Raw genomic sequence first — 13,478 nt, 5'->3', positions numbered from 1 at the left:
CCCATTCACGCATACATGAAATACGTGGTAAGTTTGAGTCCTCCAGACTAATAAACACTATTCGTAGGGGCATTAACTCATAGATGGGAGTCCAGGGCACCCGACAGTTTGAGGTGTACATACAATTGTGCTCAAAAGTTTACATACCCCGGCAGAATTTTTGCTTTCTTGTCCTTTTTTCAGAGAATATGAATGATGCCACCAAAACTATTTTTCCACTTATGGTCAGTGGTTGGGTGAAGCCATTTTTTTGTCAAACTACTGTGTTTTCTCTTTTTAAATCATAATGACAATCCAAAATATCCAAATGATCCTAATCAAAAGTTCACATACCCTGGTGATTTTGGCCTGATAACGTACAGATGTTGACCCAAATGGGTTTGAATGGCTACTAAAGGTAACATCCTCACCTGTGACCTGTTTGATTGTAATCAGTGTGTGTGCATAAAAGCCGAGTGAGTTTCAGGGATCCAGACAGACTCTTGCATCTTTCATCCAGCCACTGACATTTCTGGATTGTGAGTCATAGGGAAAGCAAAAGAACAAAATAATTGTCAATAGATCTACGGGAAAAGGTAGTTGAATTGTATAAAACAGGAAAGGAATACAAATAAATATCCAAGGAATTGATAATGCCAGTCAGCAGTGTTCAAACTGTGATTAACAAATCAGGGGATCTGTAAAAACAAAACCACGGTCAGGTAGACCAACAAAAATTTTGTCCACAACTGCCAGGAAAAGTTTTCGGGATGCAAAAAAACCCCACGAATAACATTAGCTGAAAAACAGGACTCTCTGAAAACTAGTTGTGTGGCTGTTTCAAGATGCACAATAAGGAGGCATTTGAAGAAAAATGGGCTGCATGGTCGAGTTGCCAGAAGAAAGCCATTACTGCACAAATGCAACAAAGTATCTCACCTACAATATGCAAAACAGCACAGAGTCAAGCCTCAAAACTTCTGGAACAAGGTAATTTGGAGTGATGAGACCAAAATTTAACTTTTTGGCCACAACCATAAACGTTACATTAGGAGAGAGGTAAACAAGGCCTATACACCATTCCTACTGTAAAGCACGGAGGTGGATTGCTGATGTTTTGGGGATGTGTGAGCTACAAAGGCACAGGAAACTTGGTCAAAGTTGAAGGACAGATGAATGCAGCACGTTATCATCAAATACTGGAGGCAAATTTGCACTCATCAGCCCGAAAGCTACGCATCGGATGTACTTGGATGTTCCAACATGACAACAATCCAAAACACAAGGCCAAGTCGACCTTTCATTGGCCACAGAAGAACAAAGTGAAGGTTCTGGAGTGGCCATCTCAGTCTCCTGACCTCAATATCATTAAGCCACTCTGGGGAAATCTCAAGCACACAATTCATGCTAGATAGCACAGGAATTTAGAGGAACTGGAGGCTTTTGCCAAGAAGAGTGGGCAGCTTTACCCTCTGAGAAAATAAAGAACCTCATCCATAACTACCACAAAAGACTTCAAGCTGTCATTGATGTTAGAGGGAGCAATACACGTTATTAAGAAATGGGGTATGTAAACTTTTGATCAGGGTCACTAGGATGTTTTTGGTTGTCATTATGATTTAAAAAGAGAAAACACAGTAGTTTGACATTAAATGGCTTCACCCAACCACTAACTGTGAGTGGAGAAAAAGTTTTGGTGTTATCATTCATATTCTCTGAAAAAAAGGCCAAGAAAGCAAAAATTCTGCCGGGTTATGTAAACTTTTGAGCACATCTTTATCTCACTGATATCCATGAACAGAGCTGAGACATTAAGGAAGAGGATAGCTGTAACTTAGTGATTAAACTTTGCTAATGTAGTTACAGTAGCTTTCATTTAAGGAATTACAATAATAAAATATTATCTCTTCTATTTCATTGGAGATGACGGACAGAAGGTGAGAAAGAGCAAGCAGGAAACATTTCCAATGCTAGAGAGCACTTTTTCCAGGCTGCAGCTCTTGTCCTACTTTGATCAACATCATGTCACATCCCAGGTATTTCCATTATCAGATTTCCTAATTTTTGTACCTTTGCTTTATGTTGAGGCAGAATGAGTTGGGGGTGACCTTTTCTTCAGAAAGACAATTCAAAAATTTCTGCTTTAAGTCCTTTTATTTCTGGTTAGGAACCTTTGTCTTTTGTATTTTAATGTGCACTTTAGACCATAATTGTTATGACTCTGAGGATGCATTCACCACGCAGTCATGTGTAAGCTCATAAAATCTATTCTTCATTATGACACTGTAAATACTCAACAAGTGGTGCGGTGCTCTTAATGTATTGCACCCAGATAGATAAATTGCTGCTAAACTCTCTTATCATGGAAATGAACATAAAAAATGTTTATCATATCACTAATCTACAGTATACAGAATTTATGGTAATATGCATAATCCAAGCCATTGCCATAGAAATGTATGTAAAGGTGGCCATACACATAGACGGAAATAGGATGGTGGTTAAACAATCCATGAATAGATGATCAAATGGCAAATGATTTCTCCACCAGTTCAGTCGTACGCACTATAGACATTTTAGACCATATTACCTGATACAACTGCACAAAATATCCATGTCTAATCAAAATGAGTGAAAAAACAGGAGATCTTTTTGGGATCAGTCTGGGAACCTTCCTTTCCAGTAAGATCTTACAGTCATTGACAGTCTGGTTAAAGTGATCGTTCTTTGTAAAATTTCACCCAACACATCATTGTTTTAGTTGAAATAGTCCTTTTTGATCAACTTGAGAAAAATGTGAGACCACCTTCAAATGAAACTTCTAAATTCACACCTCCAGTATTGCACAATGTACCGAGTCTACAGACTCATCAAACTGTATGTGCGTTTTATAAGGGGGCGTTCACATAATGCCGACTGCAGAAATCTGGACTGAAAAATTAATTCCATGCATCTAAATCAGGTTGGTTCAGATGACTGGAGCAGCCAGAGACATTTGTACACAATGTGTCGGTATTACATTATAATATTGCTATCTCTCTTTAATAAAGGTGTGTGGGATGGAGTAAAAAAATTCTTAACATTTCATTACATTTAAACATAACGATCCTCATGTGGTTCTCAACAATAAGATCAAGAAGTGTTTCTAAACACGATTTTTTTAAAACAATTCAATTTATTTATTTAACATCAATAGATAGCAAAACAGTAAAAACAGATGGTGCCTCAGACCAAACAAAAACAAAGGCAAGCAAAAAGTGGAACTCCGCAAAAATACTTGGTGAAAAGACTTTTTTCTTTCATCCAAAAATTGAGATATTCTAATAATAGAGGTATATATGTATATATAGTCAATAACACATTGCAATACTCTCAATCAAGCACTAATAGTATAGTATTTGTAACTAGCAACTATCCATGCTGTCAGTGGACAGAAGGGGAAAAAACGGAAGTCATATCCACAGTTTCAAAACAAGTGCTGAGGGCGCAATTTGCCCATACAACGGAAACCCCTGACCAAATACTATAGTATCATCCCTTCAAGAATCCACACATACATATATTGCACAAAATCAGTTTCTCAACATATTACCTCCAAACGTGTCCCACAAAGAATCCACTGCCAAGTGACAGGCTGTGCCTCCGGACCGCAACGCGCGTTTCGCGGTTGCTTCTTCCTGGGGGTGTGTCTATGGACAGGCGTCATATGACTTATACCATCACGCAACTAATCGGTGTAAATTGGGAGGAGTTACACCATCGGGAAACCAGTGAGTGTACCAGGGCGCATCTATACGCAGAGTCAAATGACTTATGCCGTAAAGCGGCCAATCAGGTTCAAGTGGGAGGAGCAATCATACCACCAATGCATGTAAGCATGGAAGATTGTTCATAGCATTTACAAATATAAATAAATAACATGTTTTGCAACAATTGCAAGGAAGAACAGGAAACCCCAATAGGACTATCCATGCACACAATTGAAAAACTGGAGTAAGAAATGCATATGTTCACATTGTTAATTGGAGGTACTTCACAAGGATTATAAGAGGGAACAAAAATCTACAAAGGACAGCCATCCGGGCAGCCACCAGGAGAGTAGAAACGGAGCCATACAAACTCATACCACAAATATCACTACCAAAAGGTGATTGTGCCCTGGTATACTATGTTACACGATCACACAGAATAATAGTGCAAGATGACTCGACGTTTATGAATATTAAAATATGGATAAATAGGATAAATAGAACACCAAAGTACTCCATAATAATAACTAGCCTAAATGCACATCAACTAAACTTAAAATTCAGTTTAGCAGGTGAGACAGACTTGTGTCGTCATTCACTTGTCAGACTGAAGTGGGAGGAGCTATATCATCATCCAATCAATGAATATGTGTTAGGGCTGGCGGAACGCACCGAGTAAATATAGATGTTTATTATTATTGATGCGTTCGCAGCTCGGGGTCCACCGTGCAGGAGAACCTGCTGCTAGTAAATGATGGCACTATTTGGCGGTATAGACTAGCTCTGTTACTTCACAGAGTAGCCGTGAAAGGAAAGCACTGCACCCTGTTAGACTTCACAGGAGCACAGGCTAACTGCCCAACAAAGAGCAGTCAGTGGTCATGCATGCACACAAAACTCGCCGGAGGTGCCAGCATTCTAGGGGCTTATTTCAGCCAGGTCTCTGAATACACACAATCTCCTCACCGGAGGTGCCGGTATTCTAGGGGCTTATTTCAGCCGGGTCCCTGAATACAATCTCACATGAGCACACTGGCGCAAAGCACATAACTCAGAAAGATACTAGCTCATGGCCGTGCAGTCATGCGCACCTTATATAGCTGCAGCAACTACAGGACCTTCCAAAAAAGGACCAATGGGATACTGCCACAGAACTTGAGCAACTTCAGGACCTTCCTAGAGTACCAATGGGAATATCTGCAGTACCTGAGCATGTGACCCTTGATCTCCAATGAGAGATCTTACCCTGGGCATGCTCAGAAGGGGAAAAGTAGGACTTAGTCCCAAAGGCATCTGCTCGCTGCTGACCAGTACTGGCTACAATGGCAGAACCTGGAAGGACAGCAGTAACCCTTCGCACAGTGTCAGACTGAGCATGACGCTGGGACCGACACCTCCGCTGAGCAGGCTCCACTGCGGCAGGAGAAGAATGGGAGACCGCAGCAGAGATGGCTCGAGATTCCCCCTGTGCAGAGGCAGGAACTCGACCCCTAACAATATGAGAGGATGTATCAGTGAATAGGAGTAAAATGACTCATATCACCAAAATGGCCAATTAGATTAAAGTGGGAGGAGTTGGTTGAAAAAAATCTTTTCACCCAGTATTTTTGCAGAGTTCCACTTTTTGCTTGCCTTTGTTTTTGTTTGGTCTGAGGCACCATCTGTTTCTACTGTTTTGCTATCTATTGATGTTAAATAAATAAATTGAATTGTTTTAATATAAAATCGTGTTTAGAAACACTTCTTGATCCTATTGTTGAGAACCACATGAGGATCGTTATGTTTAAATCTTGTTATGGAGTGTGGCCTACTCCCGAGTAGGGTTTATGGACTTGGGCAATATGCTTATCACATTTCTTTACATGTAAATTACATACCGGCAAAAATGACATCGAAATGATTAATATTAAGAACAGTACAACTCATCGTAGGTCATTACTTTAGGAAAATAAACTTCTGAATGCATTTTCTTCTCATCGATACATTAACACATGTATTTATACTACACTTGAAGCAACACAACGGTCTACAATTTTCAGAATTTTTGTTCATTTGACAAAAGAACGATCGCACAATGACTGATGCATTTCAGAATTACATAACATGAGATAAGCACACGATGTTATTAAAGAGAAAGATACAAAATATTCCAGCACCAACACTGGAGCCCCTCTGTGTGCTACCTGATATCAGCCTCATCATAAACCATGAAATCTTGATATCAATCCAACGACATTCACCATGTTCTGTGTTTTCTAAAGTGTAGAAAATTTTATACAAAATGGGAAACTTGACTCTATTTTCCTAGACAGGGCCATTATTAAACAGATAAATAGTACTTACGTGAAGTCACCACGTTCTCCTGTGATGGGCAGTAATTTCAGAGATGACTGTTCTGAGCTTTGGATGGTTATTATTCACAGATATCTTGCAATGTGCTGGAACAAATTGCGAGCTTCGCTTCTGGGACTTCTTACCATCTTCCTTTGGCTCATCATGTTCAACTTATATTTGATTTAATGGAACCTGCCCTCAACGTCAATGGACTCATTGATTTTGCTGTACAGGTAACAACAGAGACTTCTCTCAGGCTAATGTTGTTCTTGGGTGAATGGTGTACACCGGAAAGCTGCGTTGTTCCAAGGCAGTAAATAATAGCAGCCTTGCACTGGAGATTGTCTTATTAAACAGACTGTGCCTGGAGCCAGACATTAATCTCATTGTGTTACCATACAAATACAGGACTTCTATAGAAATATTCTGTTCTTTTAAATATACAGCACAGGCATGAAAACTCTCTGAAATTTGGCTTCTAATGATCTGGTAATTTTAATGGACTTGGGGTAAAATAATTACTAACGTTGCGTAAGTTTGTAACTTGTCCAACAAGAAAGTGACTTGATGGCGTCATACTCTGTTTTAGGCAAAGCATGATATACTGTTCATGTACCATGAATTATTAAAGAACATGTCAAAAATATAAAGGCTGTATTCACAGACATTGCATTTCTAATGGAACAATTAGTATTGTATTGTATACTTGGACGTGGCTGCAGCTTTAAAAAGAGGAGAAGAGAACGCATTACACAATGTTCACATCAGCTCGTAGCTGCCAGGTTAACCTTACAGCTTATTAGAACAACTTTCATTAGAAGTATAAGGGAATTCATTGGCTGATTGTCCAACATGCTGTATCTGGATTCTGCAAGGAGATGAATGTAAGAAGAATGTAATGGAGTGGGAGTGAGATTATGTGATAGGGATAGTATAAAACAGGATAGGGATAATTGCAAGTCATTTCCGCTGCAACTCATACCAAAAGCCGTTCTCAGGGCTAATAATATTGTTTTTGCTCTTAATCCTGCAAATTGTTCTGAGCAGGGAAATATTATACGGCATTTAAGCTGTGCCAGTTGTGTGTCAAAAGCATACAGCCAGACTTAGTTGGTTGCAATAACATTGTAATATTGCTACTGCAGTGTAACAAGTCCATCTGTGGTGGTCAAATTTTCTTGCAATACTAATCCTGGAAAGTTTTTTTCAGTAGGAAAATATTATATGCCATTTATACTGTGCCAGTCATGTGTTAAAAGCAATACAACCAGACTTGATTGATTGCAATAGCATTGCTATTTTGCTACTGCAGTGTAACAAGTTCATCTGAAGTAAAAAAAATTCCTGCAATACTAATCCTGCAAAGTTTTCTCAACAGAGATGTAATATACGTAATTTAACCCCTTACGCCCCAAGGGTGGTTTGCACGTTAATGACCAGGCCAATTTTTACAATTCTGACCACTGTGCCTTTATGAGGTTATAACTCCGGAACGCTTCAATGGATCCCGGTGATTCTGGCATTGTTTTCTCGTGACATATTGGGCTTCATGATAGTGGTAAAATTCAATTGATATTACCTGTGATTCTTTGTGAAAAAAAAATTCGCAATTTTTCAACTTTGAATTTTTATGCCCTTAAATCACAGAGATATGTCACACAAAATATTACATTACTTTACATCAGCACAATTTTGGAACCAAAATTTTTTTTTGTTAGGGGGTTATAAGGGTTAAAAGTTGACCAGCAATTTCTCATTTTTACAACATCATTTTTTTTTTAGGGACCACATCACATTTGAAGTCATTTTGAGGGGTCTATATGATAGAAAATACTGAAATGTGACACTATTCTAAAAACTGCACCCCTCAAGGTGCTCAAAACCACATTCAAGAAGTTTATTAACCCTTCGGTGTTTCACAGGAATTTTTGGAATGTTTAAAAAAAATGTTTAGAATTGAGAGTCCTCATTGGTTGATACCTTATGGCTAACTGAAAAGATGGTAAATTGCAAGCTTTTCAGACTACACAGGTCTCTTCATTATTTTTTCATCATTTGATGAAGAGACCTGTGTAGTATCGAAAGCTTGCAATTTGTTACCATCTTTGCAGTTAGCCATTAAAAGGTATCAACCACTGAGGACTCTCAATTCTAAATATCTTTCTATCTACAGGCTAACACGGTACCAAGATATATATATATATTTCCTGTAAAAAAATGAACATTTAATAACTTTTTTTTCACAAAAAATTTACTTCAGCTCCAATTTGTTTTATTTTACCAAGGGTAACGGGAGAAAATGGACCCCAAAAGTTGTTGTACAATTTGTTCTGAGTATGCCGATACCCCATATGTGGAGGTAAACCCCTGTTTGTGCGCATGGAAGAGCTCAGAAGGGAAGGAGCGCCATTTGACTTTTCAATGCAAAATTGACTGGAATAGAGATGGGATGCCATGTTGCGGTTGGAGAGCCCCTGATGTGCCTAAACATTGAAACCCCCCACAAGTGACACCATTTTGGAAAGTAGACCCTCTAAGGAACTTATCTAAATGTGTGATGGGCTCTTTGACCAAGCAAGTGCTTCACAGAAGTTTATAATGCAGAGCCGTAAAAATAAAAAATCATATTTTTTCACAAAAATGATTTTTCACCCCCAATTTTTTATTTTCCCAAGGGTAAGAGAAGAAATTGGACCCCAAAAGTTGTTGTCCAATTTGTCCTGAGTACGCTGATACCCCATATGTGGAGGTAAAGCACTGTTTGGGCGCATGGCAGAGCTCGGAAGGGAAGCAGCGCCATTTCACTTTTCAATGCAAAATTGACAGGAATTGAGATGGGACGCCATGTTGCGTTTGGAGAGCCACTGATGTGCCTAAACATTGAAACCTCCCACAAGTGATACCATTTTGGAAAGTAGACCGCCTAAGGAACTTATATAGATGTGTGGTGAGCATTTTGTCCCACCAAGTGCTTTACAGAAGTTTATAATGTAGAGCCGTAAAAATAAAATATTTTTTTCCACAAAAATTATTTTTTAGCCCCCAGTTATGAATTTTTCCAAGGGTATCAAGAGAAATTGGACCCCAAAATTTGTTGTCCAATTTGTCCTGAGTACGCCGATACCCCATATGTGGGGGAGAACAACTGTTTGGACGCATGGCAGAGCTCAAAAGGGAAGGAGCACCATTTGGAATGCAGACTTAGATGGATTGGTCTGCAGGCATCACGTTGCATTTGCAGAGCCCCTGAGGTGCCTAAACAGTTGAAAGCCCCCACAAGTGACCTCATATTGGAAACTAGACCCCCCATGGAACTTATCTAGATGTGCTGTGAGAACTTTGAACCCCCAAGTGTTTCACTACAGTTTATAACGCAGAGCCGTGAAAATAAAAAATCATTTTTTCCCACAAAAATGTTTTTTTAGCCCCCCAAATTTTTATTTTCCCAAGGGTAACATGAGAAATTGGACCCCAAAAGTTGTTGTCCAGTTTTGTCCTGAGTAAGCTGATATCCCATATGTTGGGGTAAATCCCTGTTTGGGCGCACGGGAGAGCTTGGAAGGGAAGGAGCACTGTTTTACTTTTTCTATGCAGAATTGGCTGGAATTGAGATTGGATGCCATGTTGCGTTTGGAGAGCCCTGATGTGCCTTAACAGTCGAAACCCCCAATTGTAACTGAAACCCTAATCCCAACCACACCCCTAACCCCAACCACACCCCTAACCCCAACACTCCCCTAACCCTAATCCCAACCCTAACCACACCCCTAACTCTAACACACCCCTAACCCTAATCCCAAACATAACCCTAACCACATCACTAACCCTGACACACCCCTAACCCTAATCCCAACTGTAAATGTAATCCAAACCCTAACCCTAACTTTAGCCCCAACCATAACTATAGCCCCAGCCCTAACTTTAGACCCCAACAATAACTGTAGCCCTAACCCTAGCCCCAACTCTAATCCTAACCCCAACCCTAGCCCTAACCCTAGCCCTAACCCTAGCCCTATCCCTATCCCTAATCCTAGCCCTAACCCTAGCCTAGCCCTAACCCTAGCCCTAACCCTAGCCTAGCCCTAACCTAGCCATAACCCTAGCCTAGCCCAAACCATAGCCCTAGCCCTAACCCTAATGGGAAAATGGAAATAAATACATTTTTTTAATTTTATTATTTTCCCTAACTAAGGGGGTCATGAAGGGGGGTTTGATTTACTTTTATAGCGGGTTTTTTAGTGGATTTTAATGATTCGCAGCTGTCACACACTAAAAGATGCTTTTTATTGCAAAAAATAGTTTTAGCGTCTCCACATTTTGAGAGCTATAATTTTTCCATATTTTGGTCCACAGAGACATGTGAGGTCTTGTTTTTTGCAGGCACGTGACATTTTTGATCGCTTTTTATTATAATAATAATAATCTTTATTTTTATATAGCGCTAACATATTCCGCAGCGCTTTACATTTTGCACACATTATCATCGCTGTCCCCGATGGGGCTCACAATCTAAATTCCCTATCAGTATGTCTTTGGAATGTGGGAGGAAACCGGAGTGCCCGGAGGAAACCCACGCAAACACGGAGAGAACATACAAACTCTTTGCAGATCTTGTCCTTGGTGGGGTTTGAACCCAGGACACCAGCGCTGCAAGGCTGCTGTGCTAACCACTGCGCCACACATTACATTTTGCACACATTATCATCACTGTCCCCGATGGGGCTCACAATCTAAATTCCCTATCAGTATGTCTTTGGAATGTGGGAGGAAACCGGAGTGCCCGGAGGAAACCCACGCAAACACGGAGAGAACATACAAACTCTTTGCAGATGTTGTCCTTGGTGGGGTTTGAACCCAGGACACCAGCGCTGCAAGGCTGCTGTGCTAACCACTGCGCCACCGTGCCGCCCGATTTTTGTGAAGCAGAATGACCAAAAACCAGCTATTCATGAATTTCTTTTGTGGGGGGCGTTTATATCGTTCCATGTTTGGTAAAATTGATAAAGCAGCTTTATTCTTCAGGTCAGTATGATTACAGCGATACCTCATTTGTATAATTTTTTTATGTTTTGGCGCTTTTATACGATAAAAACTATTTTAGAGAAAAAATAATTGTTTTTGCATCGCTTTATTCTGAGGACTATAACTTTTTTATTTTTTCACTGATGATGCTGTATGGCAGCTCTTTTTTTGCGGGACAAGATGTCGTTTTCAGCGGTACCATGGTTATTTATATCTGTCTTTTTGATCACGTGTTATTTCACTTTTTGTTCGGCGGTATGATAATAAAGCGTTGTTTTTTGCCTCATTTTTTTAATGGTGTTCACTGAAGAGGTTAACTAGTGGGACAGTTTTATTGGTCGGGTCGTTATGGACACGGCGATACGAAATATGTGTACTTTTTTTGTTTTTTTTTATTTAGATAAAGAAATGTATTTATGGGAACAATATTTTTTTTTCTTTATTTAGAATTTTTTTTTTACACATCTAAATATTTTTTTTTTTACATTATCACATTGTCCCAGGGGGGGAAATCACTATATAGTGACAGATCGCTGATCTGACCCTTTGCAGAGCACTGTGTCAGATCAGCGATCTGACATGCCCTGCTCCAGGTGCCTGCTCTGAGCAGGCGCTTGTAAGCCACCTCCCTGCAGGACCTGGAAGTAGCCACACAGCCATTTTGTTTCCGGGCCCTGCAGGGAGGAGACGCTCAGTACAAGGTGAGCACATCGCCTTGTACCGAGGGTCTCAGGGAAGCCCGATGGGAGCCCCCTCCCTGCGTGATGCTTCCCTATGCCCTTGGAATGCGCAATCATCTTTGATCGCACTGTGGCGGGGTTTAATGTGCCAGGATCGGTCCGTGACCGCTCCTGGCACATAGTGTCAGATGTCAGCTGCAATAGTTAGCTGACAACCGCCTGCGATCGGCTGAGCTTCCCCCGTGAGAGCGGCCGATTGCATATGACGTACTATCCCGTCACTGGGAATTAAGTCCCAGGTCACCTCGATGGCATAGTACGTCATATGGGATTAAGGGGTTAAAATGGGCTAGGCGCGTGGTAAGGGACAGTGAAGTGGATGTGATGCTGATGGTGAGCGCAGAGGCCGTGGGCAAGGTGAAACTGTGCCTGCTGTGGGAGCACAACAAATACACACATCATGTCGACCTAGCTTCCTGTTCACTTTGAAGGGCAGTGTAGAACACCACATTTGAAGCCAATCCAGGGTGGAAAGGTTGTTGGATATATAGAGAGAGGCGATAATGCTTCCAGTCAGTTTGCTAGCACCACCACATCTTCCACACGATCCAGTCTCAGTAGCCTTGATTCTGGACCACATAATCCGCACATTGATCCTCCTTCCTCTCAACATGCCGAGTGCCTGGAGACAGGTTATACCACACTTTGACACCCGAAGAGCTATTCACATTTCCACTAATAGATTCCGGCATTTCGCCCTGTCCATTTCAAGCAGGTCATGAGGAGATGGCGAGTAGCGATGCCCAAATATTTGAGCAGCCACTGTCACAAGAAGGCGATGATGAGAAAATGCAATTCCTATCAGAAGAGTTGGATGGGACAATTGCCAACAAGTGACAAAACGTCAGCAAGCCAGGAGGAGCACAAGGTGCAGAAGTGTAAGATGAGGTGATGGCCGATAAATCACCAACCTAACATGGGAAGGTGATATGCAGAGCAAGGACAGGAGTGCATAGAGGGAGAGATTTGCAAGACCACAAGAGGCATGGAAAGGCACTGGAATGGACAGAGGCACAAGGCGGGCAACTGTTCCCCAGAGCACCAACATAGTTGAAGTTGCCATGCCAAGGGTTAGGTGTTCCTGAGTCTGGCACATTTTTAAAGACAGTCCAGTTAACCTAAAAAGGCCATTTGCAACATCTGCCATGCCAGTATCAGCAGGGGCAGCACAACTTACAGCCTGACTACAACCAGCATCCTCAGGCACATGACAGCTAAGCACCAGATTAGTTGGGCAGAACGGCAGGGTCCATAAATAATGTTTGTGAGTGACACCACTGCTTCTTCCTTGTTCTACATACCCACCGATCCCCTGTCCATGATACAGGCCAATCCCATGTCCATTTCCCTGCACCTGTCGTTGTACACTTGCAATCACAGTCAGCAACCATTTCCATGACCTTGTCACAATGCTAAACAACCACATTTTTAGATGTTTGCTCTGGAAACATTGTGGTTTAGGCTTGTGGAGACAGAAGCTTTCCACAACCTCATGGCGGTGGCTACCCCTCAGTACACGGCCCCCAGCTGCCAATATTTTTCATGGTGTGCCGCCCCTGCCTTATACAAACAAGTGACCCATAACATCAGCCAATACTGTTACTGGGAAGGTCCACATAACCATGGACATTGGACAAGTGCTTGTGGCCAGGGA

The 13,478-nt window shown here is 41.2% G+C and overlaps 2 protein-coding genes across 2 annotated transcripts in view; both read right to left on the bottom strand.

The window, feature by feature from the left end:
- The window catches only part of LOC138638300 (P2Y purinoceptor 13-like), a 273,462-nt gene extending 267,344 nt beyond the window's left edge, over nt 1-6,118 (bottom strand). Inside the window, exon 1 of the mRNA XM_069727504.1 lies at nt 6,072-6,118. The gene's annotated coding sequence lies outside the window, so the exon portion shown is untranslated. The remainder of the gene's footprint in view (nt 1-6,071) is intronic.
- The window catches only part of P2RY12 (purinergic receptor P2Y12), an 88,308-nt gene extending 82,187 nt beyond the window's left edge, over nt 1-6,121 (bottom strand). The window contains exon 1 of the mRNA XM_069727508.1: nt 6,072-6,121. The gene's annotated coding sequence lies outside the window, so the exon portion shown is untranslated. The remainder of the gene's footprint in view (nt 1-6,071) is intronic.
- Between the last annotated feature and the right edge of the window lie 7,357 nt (nt 6,122-13,478).

The sequence above is a fragment of the Ranitomeya imitator genome, chromosome 5 (assembly GCF_032444005.1).
Source record: "Ranitomeya imitator isolate aRanImi1 chromosome 5, aRanImi1.pri, whole genome shotgun sequence".
NCBI classification, from domain to species: domain Eukaryota; kingdom Metazoa; phylum Chordata; class Amphibia; order Anura; family Dendrobatidae; genus Ranitomeya; species Ranitomeya imitator.
This window is presented reverse-complemented; position numbering and strand designations above follow the sequence as displayed.